This window comes from Bos taurus, chromosome 26 (genome assembly GCF_002263795.3).
Source record: "Bos taurus isolate L1 Dominette 01449 registration number 42190680 breed Hereford chromosome 26, ARS-UCD2.0, whole genome shotgun sequence".
Lineage (NCBI taxonomy): Eukaryota > Metazoa > Chordata > Mammalia > Artiodactyla > Bovidae > Bos > Bos taurus.
The window spans coordinates 132,818-157,478 of record NC_037353.1 but is presented as its reverse complement, the minus strand read 5'-3'; the positions used below and the strand labels follow the sequence as shown (position 1 = coordinate 157,478).

General features: G+C 46.8%; 1 pseudogene; it reads left to right on the top strand.

Moving 5' to 3' along the window:
• The window catches only part of LOC782168 (coiled-coil domain-containing protein 3-like), a 28,917-nt pseudogene extending 5,940 nt beyond the window's left edge, over nucleotides 1–22,977 (top strand).
• The last annotated feature ends 1,684 nt before the right edge of the window (nucleotides 22,978–24,661 follow it).

Sequence of the window (24,661 nt, the reverse complement as noted above, 5' to 3'; positions counted from 1 at the left end):
ACATTGAACTGGACCCACCAAGGATAAGCCTGAGTATCCCCAGCCTGGGTCAGATGCTAGCATGTTCCAATTAAATCTTTTTAGTTTTGGTCCTGTGGTTCTCCATTTTGTGGGATTTTTGTTTCATGTACTAAATCCTTGGTAATAGTACATTAGTGTCAAGAGATCAGATATTGATCCAAATATACCTCCCAGCTGAGCCCCAAACTTTTTAGATATATAACTGATTAGCTCTGTGGTCACACAATGAAGCTATTAACATTTTACTACAATTAAATTTTCCATCATTCGCAACAAATAGAACAATGGGACTGTGGATAATTGTTTTAATGTGAAGGCAGTCCTATTTGGGTGGTCAGATGTTGATCTTGGGGAGAATTCCTCTTCCCTTTCATCATCCTTGTCTCTTAGATAACAGAGGGTGGGTATGTGTGTTTGCACTGAGTCAGAAGCTTTTGGGGAAGAGAATTAATTGTTCCAGGTTGCTGAGCTGGTACAGAGCCAAATTGAGGTGTTGATGGACTTTGTATGTATCACATCTTGGCTCCTTCTTCTGCCTACTTTGAAAGGTACCACATCAGAGCTGAGTTAAATTAGCTAGTTCATTTGAGAATTTAGGTTTAAAATAAAACTAAGGTGCTAGCATTTATATTTTATGATATTTCTTGACAAATTTTTACTTTCTCTGCAGTGATTAAAATAGTTGTGAATTGAAGGTGTCCGAATTAGCTGAAGAGTTATGGATAGTTACTTGTTCCTTTCTTGAAAAAAAAAAAAAAAAACTAAACTAAAACTAAAAATTATCTGCCTTAAAAAAACAAAAACAAAAACTTACGTTCAGTTGTGCTGGATCTTTGCTGCCATGAGGGCTTTTCTCTAGTTATGGCAAGCAAGGGCTACTCTTTGTTGCAGTGCACAGGCTTCTTATTGCAGTAGCTTCCCTTGTCGCGGAGCACAGGCTCTGAGCACATGGGCTTCAGTAGTTGTGGGTTGTGGGCTCACTAGTTTGGGCACACAGACCTAGTTGATCTGCAACTTGTGGAATCTTCCTGGACCAGGGATTGAATTGGTCCCTGCTCTAGCAGATGGATTCCTATCCACTGTGCCAGCAGGGAAGTCCTTTCTGCTTTTTCTGTTTGAAGATGAGTATCATGCTTTCTCTCCTATGCAGGGTAAATAAATCATGTTACGACACAAACAATCTGTTTTTTCTAAGGTGATGGGTCTTCCATCTTAGATGGGATCAGAGGAGCTTGTTTGGGCCAACTTTTTATTCCAGTTAGACTCTTGCTAATGGTAACATGTGAATCCTTCATTTGTTCTGAGACCATTATGAATGGCCCTGGACGGTGCACATTGCACAATTTCCCTATATCACATGCTGTGTCTTAGATGATGATGAATTCAGGGGGCACACTGATGAATTCTCATCATTTCCACTGTTGCTGCTGTACTTCTCTAAGTCCCTAGTCAGCTCGAACAGTGTGTTTAGATTGTGGTCGTGAAGGGTGCATCTCCTCCTTCTCATTCTCTTGCAGCATCACATGAATATGGGACTCTAGGGTCAGTCTGGAGCTTAAGAAATGGAACCAGAGGAAAATCTGATGTAGGGAAACTTTTTGTGATACATACCCAGGACAACCTGCAACTCTGTCCTCAGTAGCCAAATCCTCCCATTTTCTAATTCCATCCTTAGACATCCCACCATTCCCCCCGCCCCTTGCTTCAGTCAGTGGAAACATAAGCTTGCTTTCAAAAGTTGCCAGGGAATCAGCAGCACTCCTAAGTGTTCAGCATCTCTCTGGTTCAGTATCATGGTGTTAATGGGGCCTCTGGGGATGTCTTTGGCAAGTTAGATTATTCATCCCATTTTCTGGCAGGGTTCTCTCCACGCCAGGCAAGAACATTTTCCTTTCCTTTTCCCTTCCCTGCTGGGTGAGTGTAACAATCAAAACAAAAGTTGGCTGTTTTCCTTTCTCCAAAAGTCCTGTCCCCTGGGACCACGACCCAGACTGACCCACACATACATCAATCAAACCTAGAGTGTCATGGGACTGACATAAACTCTGTGGAAGACCTCCTGTCATCTTTCTTTTTTCCCTTTTTACAGTTGGGAAGGATGGTGAGGGAGGTGTCATCCTCATAAGGCAATCAGGATGGGCTGTGCCATTTTCAGAGGTGTGACCTCAGGCAGAATCCTTAATTTCCCAAAACTTCAGTTTTCTCCTTCCCTGATAGCTCAGTTGGTAAAAAAAAAAATCTGCCTGCAATGCAGGAGACCCCAGTTTGATTTCTGGGTCAGAAAGATCTGCTGTAGAAGGGATAGGCTACCCACTCCAGTATTCTTGGGCTTCCCTTGTGACTCAACTAGTAAAGAATCCCCCTGCAGTGCAAGAGACCTGGGTTCAATCCTTGGGTTGGCAAATCCCCTGAAGAAGGGAAAGTCTATCCTCTCTAGTATCCTGGCCTGGAGAATTCCATGAACTCTATAGTCCATGGTGTCACAAAGAGTCGGACACCACTGAGCGACTTTCACTTTCAAAACATATAAACTGTTTCAGGTTGTCCTAAGGACCCAATTAGATCATAGGTTTGAAAGGACTTTGTCAGTTGTAAAGAGTAATGGAGGGGTTTATGACTATAAATGGATAGTTAGAAAGTATGATTTTAAAACTTAAAGATGATTCAACTTTTAAAAAGCTTCCTGTGTCTTCCCAGGGCAGTAGCAGTGGGAGCAATGCTGACAGGGTAGGTGGTGGAGAGGGGAACAGATGATGGGGAAGCTCTCATGTGTGTTGTAATTCATTCAACAGAATTTACTGGGTTCTGGTCACAGAACACTTAAAAATTCATGTACTGAATTATAAACCATGTTCATGTGGATTCCCAAATCTGAAAGTATAAAATGGTAGTCAGTAGAGTTTTTTCTCCCACCCCTGACACCCATCCACCCAGTTCCCACCTACCCTCCAAACGAATAACCACTGTTAATAGTTTCTTGTAAGCTTCCAATGAGTATTCTCCCCCAACAAACACTTCAGTCAAGATTCACTGTCTTCTTTAAGGGCATGGCCACCCACTCCTATATTCCTGCCTGGAGAATCCGATGGACAGAGGAGCCTGATGGGCTTCAGTCTATGGGGTCACAAAGAGTCAGACATGACTGTGTGACTAACACACACTTTTGGTACCAGTGGCACTGCAATGTGCACACGTGGTTGTGCCCTGCTTTGTTCACAAGTGGGTACGTGTAAGTAGACATGTAAGTTGCTGTATCTAGACATGTACGTTGGTTTAAACAGCTGAATCGTATCTCATTGTATTAATGCCTTACTGTGTATTTAATCCGGAGAAGGCGATGGCACCCCACTCCAGTACTCTTGCCTGGAAAATTCCATGGATGGAGGAGCCTGGTGGGCTACAGTTCATGGGGTCGCGAAGAGTCTGACACGACTGAGTGACTTCACTTTCACTTTTCACTTTCATGCATTGGAGAAGGAAATGGCAACCCACTCCAGTGTTCTTGCCTGGAGAATCCCAGGGACGGGGAAGCCTGGTGGGCTGCTGTCTATGGGGTCGCACAGAGTCGGACACGACTGAAGTGACTTAGCAGCAGCAGCAGTGTATTTAATCAAGTTCCCTGTTGATAGGTAGTTACACTGTTTCCAGTCCATGGATATTACATGGAGTGTGGACATGTATGACATTGTATCAGTACACACCTCATTTTGTGAAATTGTTGAGTCCAGGCTTTAGCAAGTGACTGTTGAGTGACTTCCAGAAGGCAGCTGCTGTGTTAGATACCAGAGTTTCAATGTTGAGAAAAACTTTTAGAATACAATATTAATATATTTATAAAAATATAAATTTTAGAGTATAATTATTGTTAATATTTTATCTAAAAGCTCATATCATATTTACATATTTTTAGTTTATTTTTTGTTGTTTAGAGGTACTTTCTTGTTGACAAGCTTGTGACAGATATAATAACATATCAATTTTTAACTTATAATAAACCTAGGCACTATGAAAATTTTGTGCTTAATGTTGATGACTCTTAGACATGTCTATAGTAGAGTAGCGAAAAAAAAAATACTAGATATTTAATATTGACTATTTCCCAGTTCACGTGAATCTGAAATTCATTTAGGTCAATGTTTTCTTGTATTTCCAACTGTTTGATTTGTAAGGGCTTCCTTTTCTTGAGACCATTTAAATAAGAACTCAGAACTTGAGCAATATTATCAAAAACAGAAGACTTACACTGAGACATACATAAATCCAGACAGACAGACAAGGGATCTTCTAGTTTTCTGCCTGATATTTAAAATATTTCTTTGAGCCGCTTTTTTTTTGGGGGGGGGGGCGGCGGGAGTGGGGGAAGGCAAGTGGTGGCAAGAATACTGGAGTGGGTTGTTATTCCCTTCTCCAGGAGATCTTCCTGACCCAGGGATTGGACCCAGGTCTCCCACATTATAGGCAGACACTTTATCATCTGAGCCACCAAGGAAGTTGTTGAATTCTGTGGCAAGGATGAACTTCAAGTGTTGCCCTAGGCAGGCCTTTGTAACAAGCTAATTGTTTTTAATTACATATGCAAAAGAACCAGCTTTACAGTTTCCAAGAAAAAAAAAGAAGTTTCCTTGTTACCAGTTTTGTCTGGTTCTATAGAATATCATGGCCATCCTAGGTCAGGTCATCTTTCCTTTCTGTAGTCATAGTTTTATCGCTGAATCATAGACAGATCAGCTGATAAAAAGCTTGGATTTTCTCTGTGGGGTGGATTTGCTTGTCCTTGTGTTTCACCTGGGGCAGTAGCAAGGCCCGTGGGCCTCTCCTGGAACTGGGTAGGGGGACGGGGTGCACCAGGAGTGCGTGTTGGGGTGGGGGGTGGTGCACAGGGAGCGCATCTGGGGCAGGGGGTCCCAGTTGTGCTCTCAGGGGTTATCATTGCGGCTGGGAACGCCCATTTCATGCACTCCTGGGTCCCCAGGGATCGGCATCCAGTGAGCGGAGCAGAGGGGTGCGGACCACAGGTAAGGGAACTGGGACTTGGTGGAGCAGGGAACCACGTATCCTGCCCTCTCTGTTGGCACAGTCTCAGAACCCCCTAACCTGGCTGTCACAGAAAGGCCTTGCCTTTGGGGTCAAGGCCTTTACTGCTTTACCCCTTGGCATAAAGCTCAGACCCGTGTGGGTTTTCCCAAGCAGCCTAGTGCCTGCTGGAAGTCCAAGGGATTTATCCTGCCTGGTGATTTCACCTGTGGGGACTTCATAACCCTTACTCTGGCCGGCTGGCCCAGCCCTGCTTCTGCCACTTCACAGCCCAGCGGGCCCTTGACCACCTGCTGGGATGGGAAAGGGAAGGGTCCACCAGTTGCACCCTAGAAATTTAGTAGGTTGCATGGATTTAAACATCTGGTGGCCACCCAGGCAGAAAAGAAAGGAGGTGGGCACCTTGCTGCCCTTTCATGGTGGAATCTGTGGCTGTCCTGCTGAGAGAGGGGCTTTCCATGGTGACACTGTGCAATAAGTTTGGTGTTTTGGAACTGAATAATTAGAACATGTAAAAATTTTAAATTATGTGGTGCTTTAATTAAAAATAAAAAAAAAAAAGCTCCAAGCTTTTTGCAAATTGAGGTCTAAAAATTGAAGGCCTATTTTCCTTCCACTGTGACATTCTATGAAGGAATGTGCGTTTTTTTAAGAAAAGAGGCGGAAAAGTGAGGGAAATAGAAAACCCAGAGGTGCCCCTGTAGTTTGGTGAAGGGCTTAGGAGGTCACCTGCAAATGCTGCTGGCTGTCGGGAGGCAGTCTCTTCCTGTGGCTGATGGGCACAGAGCTCTGCAGACTTGTCCTTTGCATGGATGTTCTTGTTGGTGGAAATCCAGCTCAGAGCCATCTCCTGATGTGTAAGAATTTCCCAGACTAGACCCCTAGGCAAATCCCGCTGGGTCAGGGGCTCCTTCCTTCATTGTATCTGTCTGTTTGACTGAAAACCAGCAATGACATATTTTTCTCTCGATCTGGTCTCTCATCCAGGCCTTGGAGTAATATTTCCCCTTCCCCTCAATAGGCTTGGGTTCCAGGGATGAATTATAGTCAGTTGTCCATGATTTTGCAAATGAGGAAACTGAGAGCCAGAGACGGTGAAGGACTGTCCAAGGAAGAATGGGATATCCTTCCAGGAACCCTGGCTCCTGGGTTTTTAATGAGCTTCCCACCGAGCATGGTCATTAATTGGCAAGTGTTGACATTGAGAACAAACTATTGGTGGAAATGTAAAAGGCTTTTTTAAAGAATGTGCCTATCAGCTGTGCATCTTATGGAGTATTTTCATTGTACTCCTCAACCCTTGGAAAGTGCTGGGCACAGGGCAGATGCTTCATCATTTTTATTGAATAAGTTCAATTTCACATAATTATATCCATAGTGTCAGCAACACTATGAGGTATATTAGAACAGTGATTGTCAGAGTTGGTACTTCACAGATCAGTAAAGAAAGAAAACATTTTATTAAGAAGACTGTAAGATAATTGCTAAGTTTTCACTTTATCCCACAAGGATATTTTTTTAAAAAATGAAACAAATCTCTCCCTTCATCACCAAGGCTATCGGAGGTCTGTTGAGGACCCCACACAAGGGAGGTTCTACCTCTTGGGACACCCCTGCTTCAGCATCTCCCTAAGCCAGCAACCTGGGATAGTCGAGTACACTTGAAGTTCCTTCCTTGACCTCGGGAGTTTTTTTGGAAGACAATTTTTGACAGACAGGGGTGGGGAAGGTTTTGGGATGTTTCAAGTGCAGTCCATTTATTGTGCACTCTATTTCTATTTTTGTTCCCTGGTGGCTCCGTTGGTAAAGAGTCTGCCCACAGTGCAGGAGACCCGGGTTCAGTCCCTGGGTCAGGAAGATCTCCTGCAGAAGGAAATGACAGCTCACTCCAGTATTCTTGCCTGAAGAATTCAATGGACTGAGGAGAGTGGTGGGCTACAAAGGGTTGGACATGGCTGAGTGACTGAACACTTATTTCTAGTATGATTTCATCAGCTCCACCTCAGATCACCAGGCATTAGATCCTAGAAGTTGGGGGCCCCTGCTTTAGTTCCCTCTTTCATCTTCTACACAGCTGCAGCCTACTTTCTCCCCTCTTCCACGTGCAGAACTACCTACTGGGCTTCTCTGAGTGTGACTAAGAGTCTCCTACCCTCACGTCGTTTACTCTGAGTCCCTTCTCCTAACTGGGTTTCCCTGATCTCCGTTTAGGCACTTTTGCCCCAGGTAGTGCTGGTGGTAAAGAACCTCCCTGCCAATGCAGAAATCTGATCCCTGGGTTGGGAAGATCCCCTGGAGGAGGACACAGCAACCCACTCCAGTATTTTTGCCTGGAAAATTCCCATGGACAGAGGAGTGTGTCGGGCTCTGACAGTCAGACGTGACTGAAGCAACTTAGCACAGCATACCAGAGGACCTTAGCACTACAGACTCACGTGATGGTTCTGGCTCTTTGGAGTCCCTTGTCATTCAACGTGTATGTTAGGGTCAGCTTGTGTATTGCTTCCTAAAGGCCCCGAGAGGGTAACAGGGGGGAAGGCCAGGGGTCTCCAGACAGAGGGAATAGGATGCAAGTGTCGGACATTTTTTTCTCTCTCTCTTAAGCAGCTGGAGGAAGCAAACTAGTGTTACATTTTTTCCCCTTCTCTATACAAATTTAAAAGGAGGTTTCTCTGAAAAGTCTGTGTTGCCATGATGATTCCTGGCTCCACCTGAACTTAACTTTTCTCAAACCTGGAGCTAAGCAATGCATTTTTTCATAAGGAAATGTTTGTCTTAAGCTATATTAATATACTATATATTTCCGCTAGACTCTGTCTTCAGGTAGGTTCCCCCTAAAGGCTCAGAACCAACTTGACAAATCAGTATGTCTTACTCATACCTTGTTCTTCTAACCTATGTTAATGAAACGATATATTTGCCTAGAAATCTGCCTTTCTTCAAGATTCATGTCAATCATTTTATGGCCCAGGATGACTCACCTGCTGCCAATGTTATCTCAATGCATGTTGCAGGTGAGGGGCGTAGTGCAATTCTCTGAGACATTGCCTTTCTTTCCTTAGCAGACTGCTAGTGGCTGTATAATATCTAGCTAAAGACCAGCAGGGGGTACTCTTACTGCGCCCATCTGAAGTCTATGTCAGCAGCTTTCTCTATCTCTTTTATACTTTAATAAATCTTTATGACACAAAAGCTCTGAGTGATCAAGTCATATTGGATCTTCATTTCAGATTGAAGATGCATTCCATGGTATTGCCATCTTAAGTCTTTCCATCGCTATGGGATATCTGTACATGTATTCAGGATATTTTTTTCAGCAATCATGTATAATTTCCAGTGTGCCTGTCTTGTCATCCTCATTATATCCATGGCAAAATATTTTATTAATGTTGAAATTATTGAAAGGGAATTGTTTTTTTTTAATTCCTTTTCAGATTATTATTTGCTAGTGTATACAGATAAAACTGTGTATATTCATTTTTATCAGTTTGGACAGCTTGATAGTTGTCTTTACTTTCTTTACTTTCTCATACTTTAAGATTATCCTGGCTCATATGTGTACTGCCTCACCCCTAATCTCAGTCATTTATTCAAAGAACTTCTGTCCTTTTATTTTTTTTTAACATTGAATTATTTTTGATTATGCTGGGTCTTTGTTGTTAGATGTCTAGTTGTAGTGAGCAGAGGCTGCCCTGTAGTTGCCGTGCCATGGCTTCTCATTGCAGCAGTTTCTTTGGTTGCAGAACTTGGGCTCTGGAGCATGCAAGTACTTCAATAGTTGTACGGGAACTTAGTTGCCCCTGGGCATGTGGAATCTTCTAGCACCAGGGAGTGAACCCATGTTCCCTGCATTGGTAGGCAGATTCTTTACCACTGGACCACCAGGGACATTTCCTGTTCCCTTTCATTAGAGAATGATATACAAAACATACATGTGGGAGCTAAATATGCTCAGCTGACAATACTCGGAAATATATAGATGTATTCCAGCTTACCTTTGAACATATTCAGTTAAAGGTAATTTTTGATGATGTCTCCATGGATCTTGGAACCTTTCCTTTTGTTTCTCTGTAACTTCCCATTCCAATGGTCAGATACCTGGCTTCCACCACTTTTCATGTATAGAATTCAGTGCTTGTCCCATGTGGTTACTGTAAAAACTGTCAGACTGTCTTCCAAAGTGGGCTGTGTATGCTTCCCACCAGTATCTTGAGTATGTTTCTGTAGGATAGTTTACTATCAGTATACCCTTCATGGCCAGGTGTCTATTCCAATCTTTACCAATTATGAATGGGCTTGTTTACTCTAGTGTTCTTGGACAATTTGAGTACAGATTCTTTGTCAGATATGCATGTTTAAGGAAAACAATTGTATTTATTTTTGGCTGTGTTGGGTCTTTGTGTGTGGGCTTTTCCCTAGTTTGGGTGAGCGTGGGCCATAAGTAGTGGTGTGCGGGCTTCTCACTGGAGTGGCTCCTCTTGTTGTGGGGCACAGTCTCACGGGCTTCAGTGGTTGCAGTATGTGAGCTCGGCATTGTGTCTTCCAGGATCTAGAGCACAGGCTTGGCAGTTGTGGCACATGGGCTCCATAGCATGTGGGATCTTGCCATAGCAGGGATCACACCTGCCTCTCCAGCACTGGCAAGCGGATTCTTTACCACGGAGCCACCAGGGAAGCCCTCAGGCATATTTTTGACTCTAGTTTTCCACACATGTACCTGGAGAGAGAGGCCAGGATCAAGAGGCCTGGCCACTGGGAGTCCTCAGCCACAGTTCTGGCTGTGCCATCCAAAGCTCTGGGGCCTTTGGCGAGTGCCTAAGCTTGCCTGGGACTGTTTCCTCCCCTCAGAAATGCCCTGCTGTTGGACTGTAGCCCACCAAGCTCCTCTGTCTCTGGGATTTCTGAGGCTAGAATTCTAGAGGGGGTGCCATTGCCTTCTCTACAAGGTAGCATTTGGAAGATATTTTCTCCTGGATTGTGGTTTTGATGAAGGAAGGGGGATCCCTTCCAGGGCTTGAGAGTGGATTCTTATCTGACACTTTGAAATGAATTGTCTGAGGAGAGGAGTACCATCCAAGTGAGAGACTTCATTGGGAAGGGCTGTCGGGGCGGAGGGCAGGAGGGTGAGGGAAACGGAGAGAACTGCTCTGCCACGTGGCTCACTGTCTCAGGGTTTATGGTCATTGGGTTAGTTTCTGGTGTGTCTCTTGCCAGTCATTCTGAATTGGGATCCTTCCTGGGGGCACACGAATCACTCCACCAAGATGGATTCCAGTGAGGAGGATCCTGGGAAGTTGGTAGGACCTCTGGACTGCAGTCTCCAATCTCTTTTTTACCTCTCCAGAATCCTGGTTGGTGGTAGTTTGTTAGTTCCTTGTTCCTTACCAGGACCTCCTGTTGTAAGATGATTCCTGCAAGTGTTTTCTCTTCTCTGTTGCCTGGCAAGGGTTGGTGGTCATTGGTTCATTTAACAGTGTGTCTTTTGGTTCTCTCGAGTAAGGTCCTTCACAAAGTAAATATATAAAATTGTAAAAGTAAATGTTTTAAATAATTTATATTCCTAATTTGGTAAGTTGGCTTTTTTGTTGTGTGTTAGAACTCATCACCAGACCAAAGGTCATGTAGATCTTTTGTTGTTTTCTAAAATTGTATAGTTTTTTAAATTGAATTACAGTGTTAGTTGCAAAGTTTGTGTTTCTGTTTATTTCACCTTTTTTTAACAGTTATTTATTTTTAGTTGATTAATCATTGCTTTACAATATTGGTGTGATTTGTCATACATCCACATGAATGAACCATAGGTGTACATGTGCCCCCTCACTCTTGAATATCCCTCCCACATCCCATCCATCCCCACCTCTCTAAGTTATTACAGAGCCCCGGGTTGAGTTCCTGAATCATACAGCAAATCTCCACTGTTTGTCTGTTTACAAATGTTGGTGTACATGCATCCATGCTGCTCTCTCCATTCATCTCACCCTCTCTCTCTTGCTCCCCACCCTTGTCCATAAGTCTGTTCTCTATGTCTGCATCTCTGGTGCTGCTATGTGAACAGATTCGTCAGAGCCATCCTTCTCAATTCCATATTTTTATCTTTCTGACTGACTTCCCTGTTTAATACACTCTAGGTTCATCCCCTTCATTAGAACTGACTCAAATATGTTCCTTTTTATGGCTGCATTCCATACAGGCTCTGATTGTTCCTTAGCCATGTTTTGAGGAGGGTCATGGAGCTATTCTGCTCCATTTCAGTTTGGGCTTCCAGTTTGAGCGTTCACAGCAGAACTGCTTCTGGGTGAGCCCTCTGAGGTCTGTGAGCACAAGGCTGCCCGCTCTTCTCTGGCAGCCCTCAGGGGGCTCCAAAATCCCCTCTGACCCGCAGGCACAGGAAGCTTTTTCTTCAGACTGGGCTCGGTGACCAGCTGGTGGGAGCTTTGTCTCTTCAGGGCCATCAGGGCTCCGGCTGCTGGGTAATGGAGCTGCCTCCCAGCTGAGAGGAGCGGGTTTGCCTCAGTGCCCGCCAGCAGGGGGCGCTGAAAGACAGAAAAATGAGGACGAAGTAGACATTTCCTGTGTCCAGCTGAGCGCTGACCAGAGGTCAGTCTCAGGACTCAGCGAGGGAAAGAGCTCCATGTGCAAAATGGCGGGTTTTCAGTTCGATTTCTGTTAGAAGATCTAGAGGATGACCTTTACTGGTGTTCTTCCGAGTAGGTGGCCAGTTTTCCTGTCATTGTTTCTTAAGAAAACTGTCCTTTCCTCTTCCCTTGTTCCTGGTTTGATTTTCATGAACTGACCACGCACATGTGGGTTCATTCCTGGGCTCTCTATTCTTTCCTGGAGTCTATGTGTCTGTGTTCCTGCCAGTTCCTCACTGTGCTGATTACTACAGGTCTGTGATGTAGTTTGAAGTTGGAGAGGAAGATGCCTCCAGCTGTTTTCTTCTTTCTCAGAGTCTTCTTGGCCGTTTAAGGTCCTGTTCAATATTAGCAGCCTAATATTAGGAATATTTCTATTTCTGTGAAAAAGGCCATTGAATATTATTTTGTGATTGCAGTCAATGTATTTGTTGATGGCTTTGGTTGGAATGGACATTTAAATTCCTTATTGTTCCAGTGCATAAGCGTGGAATAGTTTTCTGTTTATTTGACTTTTCTTTGGTTTCCTTATAAGTGCTTTCTAGCTTTCTTCTTTTTCAATGAGACTTTAAACACAATATTTACTAAATTAGTTCACACTTGTGCTGGTTAAATGGCATGATTTGCCGAAACTTGTGGGTGAACTAAATGTTCTGTTGGCTGAATTTTATGATTGGCTTAAACTTCTGAATGAACTAAATATTCTTTGAAAATTTCCAGTGTGAAATTGTTTACCCAAGATGAATTCTTATATTTTCTGTTAAGAACATTGATTTTTAGAAAATGCGTATTTTCCAATCGTAAGTATTCATTGAAAATCAAACTTAAATTTCTTTTTTAAATTAATCCATACGTATTTTCTTTTTATGTAGTCTTTATAACCTTACTATTTAATGTATTTCATTAAGAATGTTTGTATTTTCCATTATAAAACATCCAAATTACTTTCTCCCACATTTGAAAACTTTGATATTAAATATTTTTTTCAAGTTTTACCTAAGTTTTAAATTTTTCCCGTTAATTTCAGACTGCCATAAAGAGTATCTGGATCATAGCTCTTTCTTTTTTATATATATATTTTATTTTATTTTTTAACTTTACAATATTGTATTGGTTTTGCCATACATCAAAATGAATCTGCCACAGGTAGTCTAGCTTTCTGACTACTGGTCTTTTATGTCCTTGATTAAGTTTGTTGCTAGATGTTTTATTCTTTTGGATGCAATTGTAAGTGGGATTTTCTTAATTTTTGTTTCTGATTGTTATTAGTGTATATAAATGCAAATGATTTTTGTATATTGATTGGGATTGTAAGTTGTAGTATTTTATATGATTGTAAATTGATCAGAAATTATTAAAGTTTACTGAATGTAGTCTAACAACTTTTTGTGAAGTTATGGGGAAAATTTTATTTGTAAAATCTGTTTCTCCTGCAATACGTCATCCAGAGGACCCAAGGCATGGTGGTTACTAATAGACTTCCCACAGTACTTCTTCATTCCATGTGGACTCCTTCAAGGGCAGTGAGTATCACAGCTTCCCTTGAACTTTGTCTGGGTAAGTTTTGACCTCTATAGGAAAGTTTCATGCCTGTCTAATCTGATTTTCTTTTATGGTATTGACTTGTTTGTTTTGAGACATAATTTACTTTCCGGTAATTTAAAATGTACAGAAAACACCTAGCAATAGGAAAAAGTGCTCGCATTTGCCACATCATCTAAAATACTCTATGTGTTTTAAACAAAATGGGTGCATTCTCCTTCAAAACCTGCACATAATCTCCAAAATCAGGAAATCATATGGTTTCTACAGTATAATGTAACCCACAGCCCCACTTCCATTTCAGCAATTGTTAAATTGTATGCATATATCTTTTCTTCCCATCCTTTTTTTTTTTAAGAGTGTTACTGAGATTTTCAGTGATTTGGACAAACTTGATGGATTTAAAGAAACACGTGTACCCCATTGTTCATTGCAGTACTGTTTATAATAGCCAGGACATGGAAGCAACCTAGATGTCCATCAGCAGATGAGTGGATAAGAAAGTTGTGGTACATATACACAATGGATTATTACTCAGCCATTAAAAAGAATACATTTGAATCAGTTCTAGTGAGGTGGATGAAACTGGAGCCTATTATACAGAGTGAAGTAAGCCAGAAAGAAAAACACCAATACAGTATACTAATACATATATATGGAACTTAGAAAGATGGTAACAATAACCCTGTATACAAGACAGCAAAAGAGACACTGACGTATAGAACAGTGTTTTGCACTCTGTGGGAGAGGGAGAGGGTGGGATGATTTGGGAGAATGGCATTGAAACATGTATAATATCATACATGAAATGAGTCACGAGTCCAGCTTCGATGCACGATACTGGATGCTTGGGGCTGGTGCACTGGGACGACCCAGAGGGATGGTATGAGGAGGGAGGAGGGTTCAGGATGGGGAACACATGTATACCTGTGACAGATTCATTTTGATATATGGCAAAACCAATACAATATTGTAAAGTTAAAAATAAAATTAAATTTAAAAAAAAAGAAGGGGAAAAAATAAATAAAGCAGACATGGTGAATATGGGATCTGCGTGACCTTTTCTATATGGATAGTTTTCACTGAAGATGGTTTTAATGCTTATTCATGTTTATTCATGATACTCGGGGTTCCATTCGAATCGGTGCAGGGGCATCAGGCCTTATCTCGAGTGGAAGGGGAAACCAGTGTCTTTGGCATTGTGGAATGACCCATGAGGGTTCCTGTCGAGTTTCAGTGTGAGACCAGCCTCCTCTTGAGGTGCAACGGGAATGTCAGGATTCCTTTCCAGACAAAGCAGGGGAATTGACCCTCATCTCCAGACAAGGAGGGGCAAAGGGGCTCAGATTGAGGTGTTCTGGGAAACTGGGTGTTCCTCTCGAGTGAGGATGGGTATGTCAGGTAACTTCTGGAGTTGCCTAAAGGGTGTCGAGTACTGTTTCAAGTTTCAAGAGGGAATGTGCGATTTCTCTCGAGATGCTGCAGAGGGAAAGGGCCTCATCTCGCGTTGAGGGGAGAATCCCATGGTTTTCCTTGAGGCTTGGCGTGAAGTTTGGGGTTCCTCTCGAGTTGCGACGTGGACTTCAGAGTCCTGCTCGTATTGCCTCAGGGAAGTCAGGTCTCATTTTGAGTTGTGACGGGCACCTCGGGATTCATCCAAGTCACTGCAGGGGAAATAGGCCTCATCTAGACTTGTGTCCAGAAACTCTTTGTTCCTCTCCAGTGGCGACAGGGATCTCGGGGTTGTGTTCAAGGTTCACCTAGGGAGTCAGGCCTTGTCTTGAGTTGAAGCAAAGCACTCTGCTCTCCTCTCCAGTTGCGACGGATATCTCCTGGAGCCCTTTGAGTGGGCTAAAGGGACTCAAGCCTCCTATGGAGTTTTGAGAGGGAACTCAGGATTGCTCTCTAGGCCCTGCAGGAAAAGAAGGGCCTCATCTGGCGATGACGGGGGAATCTCGTGGTTTTTCTCAAGTTGAGGCGGGAAGTCAGATTTTTCTCGAGTTAAGACAGGGAACTCAGGGAGCCTCCCGTGTTGCTCCAGGAAGTCCAGTCTCAATTCCAGTTGTGAGGGGGAGCTCGGGATTGCTCTCAAGTCACTGCAGGGGAATCAGGCTTCAATTTGCATTGAGGTGGGAATCTCGAGGTCCTTCTCGAGTTGGGGCAGGAAACTTTGGATTCCCTCCAGTTGCGACGGTGACCTCAGGGAGCTTCTCATGGTGCCTATGGGAAGTCAGGAATCCTTTAGAGTTGTGAGGGGCCTCTCAGGATTTCTCTGTGGTGGTGCAATTGAACAGGGCCTCATCTCCAGTTGAGGCAGTAAGCGCAGGGTTCCTCTCCTGTTCTGACGTGGATCTCGGGGTGTGTCTGCAGTTTCAAACAGGGAGTCAGGTCTTAACTTGTGTTTAGGCATGGAACTCTGCTTTCCTCTCGAGCTGTAAAAGAGGTTTCAGGCCTCCAGTCGAGTTGAATTAGGGACCTGGGGCTTTTCTCGAATTTGCAACCAGGGTATCAGTCCTCCCTTCATGTTGTGAGTTGATTCTCGGGGTTCCATTCAAATCTGTGCAATGGAATCAGACTTTATCTCGAGTGGATGGGGATATCCATGTCTCTCAAATTGTGGCAAGGACCCTGGTTCCTCTCCTTTATCAAGTTGAGACCATCCTCCTCTTGAGGGGCAACGGAGACGTTGCATACCTTTCCAGATGAAGCAGGGGAATTGACCCTCATCTCGACTTGAGGAGGGGAAAACGGAGCTCTTCTTGAGTTGTGGTGAGAAATTCAGCATTCCTTTCAAGTGGGGACAGGTACATCGGGAAGCTTCTAGGGTTTCATAAAGGGTGTCAAGTTCCCTTTCGAGTTCCAAGAGGGAATGTGGGATTTCTTGGGAAATGCTGCAGAGTAAAAGGGCCTCATCTTACGTGGAGGGGAGAATTTTGTGTTTTTTGTGGAGTTGTGGTGGGAAGCTTAGGGTTCCTCTCGAGTTGTGTGGGCACCTGGGGGACCCGCTTAGGTTTCCTCAGGGAAGTCAGATCTGCTTTCAAGTTGCGAGGGGCACCTCGGGATTCCTCTCGTGTCTCTGCAGGTATTTATAGAGCCTCATCTCAAGTTGAGGCATGAGCCTCAGGCTTCCTCTCCATTTCTTACATTGATCTCACGGTTTCTGTTTAGTTTGAATGAGGGAGGCAGACCTCGTCTTGTGTTGAGACATGGAACTCGGCTAGCCTCTCGAGTTGTGAATGGGATGTCAGGCCTCATGTCGAGTTGGATTTGGAACTTGCAACTTTTTCTGGAGTATGCAACCAGCGTGTCAGTGCCCTTTCATGTTGTGACTCAATATTCGTGGTTCCATTTGAATCAGTGCAGGGGTATCAGGCCTTATCTCGAGTGGATGGGGAAATCGGTGTCTTTGGCATTGTGGCACGACCCACGAGGGTTCCTTTCCAGTTTCATTGTGAGACCGGCCTCCTCTTGAGGTGCAATGGGAATGTTGGGATTCCTTTTCAGACAAAGCAGGGAAATCGACCCTCATCTCGAGATGAGGGGGGACAAAGGGCCTCAGATTGAGGTGTGCCAGGAAACTTGGTGTTCCTTTTGAGTGTGGACAGTTATGTTGGGGAACTTCTTGACTTGCATAAAGGGTGTGGAGTACCTTTTTGACTTTCAAGAGGTAACGTGTGATTTCTCATGATATGCTGCAGTGGGAAAGGGCCTCATCTCACATTGCAGGGAGAATCCCTTGGTTTTCCTCGAGGTTTGACAGGAAATTTTGTGTTCCTCTTGAGTTGTGACGTGAACCTCAGGGTCCCGCTCGTATTGCCTCAGGGAAGTCAGGTCTGATTTCGAGTTGTGACGGGCACCTCCGGATTTCTCGAAAGTCACTGCAGGAGAAATAGGCCTTATCCAGACTCGTGCCCAGAAAGTCCGTGTTCCTCTCCAGTAGAGACAGTGATCTCGGGGTTGCATTCAAGGTTCACCTGGGGAGTCAGGTCTTGTCTTGAGTTGAAGCAAAGGACTCTGCTCTCTTCTCGAGTTGCAACGAGTATCTCCTAGAGCCCTTTCAGTGGTCTAAAGGGAGTCAAGCCTCCTGTGGAGTTTTGAGAGGGAATTCAGGACTGCTCTCTAGGCCCTGCAGGTAAACAAGGGCCTTATCTGGCGATGACGGGGGAATCTCGTGGTTTTTCTCGAGTTGCGGTGGGAAGTTTGGGATTTCTCTCAAGTTAAGACAGGGAATTCAAGGAGCCTTTCGTGTTGCCCCAGGGAAGTCCAGTCTCCATTCCAGTTGTGAGGGGGAGTGCGGGATTGCTCTCGAGGCACGGCAGGGGAATTGGGCTTCAATTCGCGTTGAAGGGGGAATCTCTAGGTCTTTCTCGAGTTGCGGCAGAAAAATTTGGTTTCCCTCGAGTTGTGACGGTGACCTCAGGGACCTTCTCATGGTGCCTATGAGAAGTCAGGAATCCTTTAGAGTTGTGAGGGGCCTCTCAGGACTCCTCTGTGGTGGTGCAATTGAACAGGGCCTCATCTGCAGTTGAGGCAGTAAGCACAGGGTTCCTCTCCTGTTCTGACATGGAACTCGGGGTGTGTCTGCAGTTTCAAACAGGGAGTCAGGTCTTGACTTGTGTTGAGGCATGGAACTCTGCTTTCCTCTCGAGCTGTAAAAGAGGTTTCAGGCCTCCAGTTGAGATGAATTGGGGACGTGGGGATTTTCTCGTATTTGCAACCAGGGTATCAGTCCTCCCTTCGTGTTGTGAGTTGATTCTCGGGGTTCCATTCAAATAAGTGCAAGGGAATCAGGCCTTATCTCGAGTGGATTGGGAAATCTGTGTCTTTCGAATTGTGGCAAGACCTCTGGGTTCCTCTCCAGTTTCAAGTTGAGACCGGCCTCCACTTGAGGTGCGACAGGGACTTCAGCATTCCTTTCTCGACGAAGCAGGGGAATCGACCCTCATCTCAAGTTGAGGAGTGGAAACCGGGGCTCTTCTTGAGTTGTGGTGGAAAACTCGGTGTTCCTATCGAGTGGAGACGGGTATGTCAGGGAACTTCTTGAGTTGCCTAAAGGGTGTCAAGTACACTTTCGAGGCTCAAGAGGAAACGTAGGATTTCTCTCGAGACGCTGCAGTGGAAAGGGTCTTCATCTCGCTTTGGGGGGAGAATCTTCTGGGGTTTCTCGAATCGCGGCAGGAGACTTTGGGTTCCTCTCGAGTTGCAACCGGGACCTCAAACCTGCTCGTGTTGCCTTAGGAATGTCAAGTCTCCATTCAAGTTGTGAGGGTCCTCTTGGGATTCCTTTCCAGTCAGTGCAGGGGCATAGGGCCTCATCTCAAGTTGTGGCCAGAACCTCAGGGTTCCTCTCCAGTTCTGACATGGATCTCGGGGTTCCTATGGAGTTTCAGCAGGAAAGTCAGGCCTTGTCTCGTGTGGAGACATGGAACTCTGCTTCCCTCTCGAGGTTTCATAAAGGTCTCAGGCTTCCTGTCGAGTGGACATAGGGGTCTGGGGCTTTTTCTTGAGTTGCCACGGGGCTTCCACACCTCCCTTCATGTTTTGAGTCGATCCTCAGGGTTCCAGTCAAGTCAGTGCAGGGGAATCAGGCTTACCTGTAGTGGCTGAGGAAATTGGGGTCTTTTCGAATTGAGGCACGACTCCTGGGGATGCGCTCAAGTTTCAAGATGAGACCAGCCTCCTCTTGAGGGGCAACGGCAACGTTGGGATTCCTTTCCCGATGAAGCAGGGGAATGGACCCTCATCTCGAGTTGAGGAGGGGGAAAACGGGGCTCTTCTTGAGTTGTGGCATGAAACTCGGTGTTCCTCTCAAGTGGGGACAGGTATTTTGGGGAACTTCCTGAGTTGCATCAATGGTGTCAAGTATCCTTTCGTGTTTCAACAGGGAATGTGGGTTTTCTCTCGAGACACTGCTCTGGAAAAGGGCCTCATCTCGCATTGAGGGGAGAATCTTGTGGGTTTCTCGAGTTTCGGCAGGACACTTGGAGTTCCTCTTGAGTTTGGATGGGGACCTCAGGGACCCGCTTGTGTTGCCTCAGGAAAGTGAAGTCTCCATTCGAGTTGTGAGGGGCCTCTTGGGATTCCTCTCCAGTCGGTGCAGGGGCATAGGGCCTTATCTCAAGTTGAGGCTGGAACCTCAGGGTTCCTCTTCAGTTCTGACATGGATCTCAGGGTTCCTATGGAGTTTCAACAGGGGAGTCAGGCCTCGTCTCGTGTGGAGACATGGAACTCAGCTTCTTTCTCGAGGTGTAAAAGAAGGGGCAGGCTTCCTGTCGAGTGGACACAGGGTTCTGGGGCTCTTTCTTGAGGTGCCACAGGGCTGACACCCCTCCCTTCGTGTTTTGAGTCAATCCTCGGGGTTCCAGTCAAGTCTGTGCAGGGGAGTCAGGCTTATCTGGAATGGATGTGGAAATTGGGATCTTTTCAAATTGAGGCACGACTCCTGGGGATGTGCTCGAGTTTCAAGCAGAGACCGGCGTCCTCCTGAGGGCCGATGGCAATGTCGGGATTCCTTTCCCGAGGAAGCAGGGGAATCTACCCTCATCTCGATTAGAGGAGGGGGAAAACGGGGCTCTTCTTGAGTTGTGGCGTGAAACTCGGTGTTCCTTTCGAGTGAGGACGGGTATCTTGGGCACCTTCCTGAGTTGCATCAAAGGTGTCAAGTACCCTTTCGCATTTCAAGAGGGAATGTGGGGTTTCTCTCGAAGCACTGCTCAGGAAAAGGGCCTCATCTCGCGTTTTAGGGAGAATCTCGTGGTTGTTCACGGGTTGCGGTGGGAAGCGTGGTGTTCCTCTCGAGTTGCAACGGGTATCTCAGGGACCGGCTCGGGTTGCCTCAGAGAAGTCAGGTCTCTTTTCGAGTGCGAGGGGCCCGTCAGGATTCCTCTCGAGTTGCTGCCCATGAATAGAGCCGTGTCTAGAGTTCAGTTGGGAAACTCAGTGTTCCTCTCCAGCGGCAACCGGGACCTCGGGCTTCCTATCAAGGTTGTACTAGGGAGTCAGGCCTCATCTGGTGTTGAGGCATGGAACTCTGCATTCCTCTCGAGTTGTCAAAGGGGTGTCAGGTCTCCGGTCGAGTTCAGTTGGGCAATTTGGGCTTTATCAAGAGGGTGGGCAGGGGCGACAGGCCTCCCATTATTTTGTGAGGGGATACTCGGTGTTTCATTGGAGCCAGTGCAGGGGAATCAGGACATATCTGGAGCAGAGGGGGAACTTGGTGTCCTTATTCCTTGCAGTAGGATCTGCGGGGTTCCACTCGAGATTGCATTGGTGACACAGACCTCCTCTTGTGGTGCGAGGGGAAGTTAGGATTCCTCTTGAGTTGAAGCAGGGAATGGGCCCTCATCTCCAGATGAGGTGGGATACACAGGGTTCTAGTCGAGTTGTGGTGGGAAACTCGGCTTTCATATCGAGTTGTGACAGAGATCTCTGGGCCCCCTTGAGTTACCTAAAGTGAGTCAAGGTTTCTAGAGTTTTGAGAGGGAACCTGGGATTGCTCTCGAGGTGCTGCAGGAGAAAAGGGCCGCATCTCGTGTTGACGGGGTTACCTCCTGGTTTGTCTCGAGTTGCGGCTGGAGGCTTGAGATTCCTCTCCAGGTACCACTGGGAACTCAGGGAGCCTCTCGTGTTGCCTCAGGGAAGTCAAGTCTCCATTCGAGTTGCGAGGGCGAGCGCGGGAGTACTCTGGAGTCACATCAGGGGAATCAGGCCTCAATTCGCATGGAAGGGGGAATCTCAAGGTGTTTCTCGACTTGCGGCAGGAAGTGTGGGTTCCCTTGAGTTGCCATGGGGACCTGAGGGAGCCTCTCATGTTGTCTCTGGGAACTCAGGAATTCTTTTGAGTTGTGACGGGCCTCTCGGGGTTCCTCTCAAGTTGGTGCAGGTGACTAGGGCTTCATCTCGAGTTGAGGTGGAAAACTCAGGGTTCCTCTCCAGCTCTGACAGGGATCTCGGGGTCCCTATGGAGATTGCCCTGGAGAGTCAGACGTCATCTCGTGTTGGGCCATGGAACTCCGCTTCCCTCTTGAGGTGGAAAAGGGGTGTCAGGCCTCCTGTCGAGTTGAGGTAGGGATCAGGGGCTATTTCTAGAGGTGCCACGGGGTTCTCAGTCCTCCCTTCGTGTTGTGAGTTGATCCTCGGGGTGACATTTGAGTGGTTGCAGGAGAATGAGGCCTTATCTCGAGTTGATGGGGACATCGGGGTCTTTTCTAACAGTGGCACAACCCCTGGAGTTCATCTCGTGTTTCAAGGTGAGACTGGCCTCCTCCTGAGGTGCCACAGGAACATTGGGACTCCTTTGCAGATGAAGCAGGGGATTGGATCCTCATCTCGAGATGAGGAGGGGAAACCAGGGTCCTTTTTGAGTTGAGGTGGGAAACTTGGTGTTTCTCTTGGGTGGAGGCGAGTATGTTGGGGAACTTCTTGAGTTGCCTAAAGGGTGTCCAGTACCCTTTCGAGGCTCTAGTCAGAAGGTGGGATTTCTCTCGAGTCACTGCAGCGGAGAGGGGCCTCATCTCACATTGAGGGGAGAATCTCTGGGGTTTCTCGAGTCACAGCAGGAAACTTGGGGTTCCTCTCGAATTGTGACAGGGACCTCAAAACCACTCATGTTGCCTCAGGTAAATCAAGTCTCCATTCGAGTTGTGAGGGTCCTCCCGGGATTCCTCTCCAGTCGGTGCAGGAGCATATGGCCTCATCTCTAGTTGAGGCCAGAACCTCAGGGTTCCTCTTCAGTTCTGACATGGATCTCAGGGTTCCTATGGAGTTTCAACAGGAGAGTCAGGCCTCGTCTTGTGTGGAGACATGGAACTCAGCTTCCCTCTTGAGGTGTAAAAGAGGTGTCAGGCTTCCTGTCAAGTGGACATAGGGGTCTGGAGCATTTTCTCGAGGTGCCACGGGGCTGTCACCCCTCCCTTCATGTTTTGAGTCGATCTTCGGGGTTCCAGTCAAGTCCGTGGAGGGGAATCAGGCTTGTCTGGAGTGGATGGGGAAATTGGGATCTTTTCAAATTGAGGCACGACTCCTGGGGATGTGCTCGAGTTTCAAGGGGAGACCAGAAACCTCCTGAGGGCCGACAGCAACATTGGGATTCCTTTCCCGAGGAAGCAGGGGAATCTACCCTCATCTCGATTAGAGGAGGGGGAAAACGGGGCTCTTCTTGAGTTGTGGCGTGAAACTCGGTGTTCCTCTCGAGTGGGGACGGGTATCTCAGGAACCTTCCTGAGTTGCATCAAGGGTGTCAAGTACTCTTTCGCATTTCAAGAGCAGTGTCTCGAGACACTGCTCTGGAAAAGGGCCTCATCTCGCATTGAGGGGAGAATCTTGTGGTTGTTCACAGGTTGTGGCGGGAAGCAACCCAGGAGATTCAAACCCAGGAGAAGCAATCCCAGGAGATTCTCCCCATTCTGCAGCTTCTGTGGTGTCTTTTCCTGGAGATTTTTCTGGCCACCTAGCACATATTTTGTACACACGCTCATGCACACATGAGCTCCAACCTGGATGGGCAACTAATACAGACATGGCCTGGGGAAAAGGTTCTCACTGAATTTTCCAGAAGATGCTGTGGTTAGGGAAATGGGAGGCCATGCCCACAGTCACAGGTCTGGAGAGGTTCTTTCTGTGTTTGGGGTCAGAGAGCCTGCAAACTCCAGGAGCAAGAGTGTGGGTGGCTGCCAATCCTTTTCCTCTTGTCTCATGACAGAGTGTCAAGGAGGAAGAAAAGGCACCCCCTAAGAAGTACGCCTGATGCTGGGAGGGATTGGGGGCAGGAGGAGAAGGGGATGATAGAGGATGAGATGGCTGGATGGCATCACTGACTCGATGGTTGTGAGTCTGAGTGAACTCTGGGAGTTGGTGATGGACAGGGAGGCCTGGCATGTTGCCATTCATGGGGTCACAAAGAGTCGGACACGACTGAGCGACTGAACTGAACTGAACTGAAGAAGTACGCCATCAAACAGCCCAGGGACCTGACCAGCAGGTTTGAGCAGGAACAGGAGATGAAGAAGCAGGAGGCAATCAAGGCTGAGGAGGAGAATCGGCGGAAGCAGGAGGAGGCACACCTCTTGGTGGGTCCACCATCCTCAGCCCTCAAGTCATGAACTCGGCTCCAGAGAAGGGGCTGCTAAGAATGGGGAAATGGACACAGGCCACGAAGGGATGTGTTTATGAGCCCCCAGGTTCAAATGCCCTCCTCCCTCTTCCAAAAACCCCACCTCCAGCCTGCCAGGTGGGAATCCCAGTGGTGGTCAGCCAGATGCTAATACTACAGAGCTGTGCTGCCTGGGTCAATTCATTGTGTACTGTGCAGTTCTGAGGTCCTCCTTGTTCCAGACCAGGAGCTCACTGAAGATATACCTGCATACACTCTACATCCATCCTCCATCAACCTTCCCACCACCCTCCCACCACCTGCCAACCACCCTCCCACCACCCTCCAACCACCCTCCCATCACCCTCCCACCGCCCTCCCACCATCCTCCCACCGCCCTCCCACCGCCCTCCCATCACCCTCACACCACCCTCCAACCACCCTCCCACAATCCTCCAAACCCCCTCTCACCACCCTCCCACCATCCTCCCACCATCCTCCCACCATCCTCCCACCATCCTCCCAGCACCCTCCCACCATCCTCCCACCCCCTCCCACCATCCTCCCACCCCCCTCCCACCCCCCTCCCACCACCCTCCGATCACCCTCCCACCACCCTCCCACCATCCTCCCACAACCCTCTGACACCGGGGATGTGATCAAGTTTCAAGGTGAGACCAGCCTCCTCTTGAAGGGTGACGGCAACATCAGGAGTTTTTCACCAATGAAGCAGAGGAATCGCCACCCATCTCGAGTTGAGGAGGGGAAAACGGGGCTCTTCTTGAATTGCAGCAGGAAACTCTGCATTCCTCTCGAGTGGGGACGTGTATCTCGGGAAGCTTCTGGGGTTTCATAAAGGGTATCAAGTTCCCTTTTGAGTTCCAAGAGGGAACGTGGGGTTTCTTGGGAAATGCGGCAGCCTAAAAGGGCCTCATCTTGTGTGGAGGGGAGAATTTCGTGTTTTTTTTTTTTTTTTTTTGTGGAGTTGTGGTGGGAAGCTTAGGGTTCCTCTCGAGTTGCGTGGGGACGTGGGGGACCCACTGGTGTTTCCTCAGGGAAGTCAGATCTGCTTTCAAGTTGCGAGGGGCACCTCGGGATTCCTCTAGCAGCGCTGCAGGGATGAATAGGGCCTCATCTCGAGTTTGGTGGGAACCTCCAGGTTCCTCTCCATTTCCGACATTGATCTCAAGGTTTCTGTGGAGTTTGAACAGGGGAGGCAGGCATCCTTTTGTGTTGAGGCATTGAACTCGTCTTGCCTCTTGAGTTGTGAATGAGGCATCGGGCCTCTTGCTGAGTTGGATTTGGAGCCTGAGTCTTTTTCTGGAGGATGCAACTGGGG